We start from the raw sequence: 1,396 nt of genomic DNA on the forward strand, positions 1-1,396 counted from the left end.
ATCCCACGCTGTGACACAAAGAACCCGAGAAGCTTGCCGGACGGGACGCCAAAGACGCACTTCTCAGGGTTCAGCTTGAGATTGATCTTGCGCAGGTTTGCAAATGTTTCTTGCAAGTCTGGTATGAGGGTTGCCCTGTCCTTGGTTTTGACCACTGTGTCATCCATATAAGCTTCCATATTTCTATGGAGCTGGGGTTCAAAACCAATCTGGACCGCCCTCGCAAACGTCGAACCAGCACTCTTCAGCCCGAAAGGCATCCGTATGAAACAATACGTACCACATGGGGTGATGAATGCTGTCTTCTCTTCGTCTTCTCTTGTCATGAAGATCTGGTGGTAGCGGGAGTAGGCATCGAGGAATGACAACAGATCACACCCAGCTGTGGAGTCAACAATCTGGTCGATGCGCGGCAACGGGAAGGGGTCCTTAGGACAAGCCTTATTGATATTTGTGTAATCAATACACAGCCTCCACTTCCCATTAGCCTTGCGCACTACGACCGGATTGGCCAACCATGTTGGATGGAGCACTCCTCTTACCAAACCCGCTGCTTCCAGTTTCTGGATCTCCTTTGTGATGAACTCTTGTCGTTCCAAAGCTTGCTTACTGACCTTCTACTTGACGGGCCGCGCATGAGGACAGACAGCAAGTTGGTGCTCAATCACCTCCCTGGGAACGCCGGGGATGTCGGAAGCTTGCCATGCAAACACATCGACATTCGCCCGTAGGAAGGTGACGAGCGCGTCTTCCTATTTGTCGTCAAGGGTGGAGCTTATGGTGAAAGCTCCTCCCGTGCCGTCCTTATTGACGGAAACCTTCTTGGTTCCCGGCGGTATGGCCTTGGGCTTCTTGTTTCCGCCGGTGGATCTCTCTGGCACGTCCTCGACGGGAGTGCTACACTTCGAAGAGGTGCGCTTGCCGGAGTGGGTGTCTGAGGTCTCACCGGTCTTCTTCTTCCCTCCCGGGGTCCCAGCGGCAGGAGCAAGTGCCCTAGTGGCGGCAGCTGCTGCAACTGCTTGCTGGTATAGTTGGTCAGCGCAAATCAGCGCATCTTTCTTATCGGAGGGGATGGTGATGATCGTCACAGGTCCTGGCATCTTCAGGATGTTGTAGGTGTAGTGTGACGCCACCATGAACTTGGCCAGCGCTGGGCGGCCAAGGATCCTGTTGTAGGGCAAGGGGATCTTGGCAACATCAAACACAATCCTCTCTGTCCTGTAGTTCAGGTCGCTTCCAAAAGTCACGGGCAGCGTGACCTTTCCCTTAGGTTGGCTTCTTCCCGGGTTGACCCCCTGAAACATGCCCATCTCTTCGAGGTCTCCATCAGGAATCTGCAGTTTCTCGATCGCGGCAGGCGAGATCAAGTTCAGACCGGCCCCGCCATCGACTAGCA

Source organism: Triticum urartu, chromosome 3 (assembly GCF_003073215.2).
Source record: "Triticum urartu cultivar G1812 chromosome 3, Tu2.1, whole genome shotgun sequence".
Classification (NCBI taxonomy): domain Eukaryota; kingdom Viridiplantae; phylum Streptophyta; class Magnoliopsida; order Poales; family Poaceae; genus Triticum; species Triticum urartu.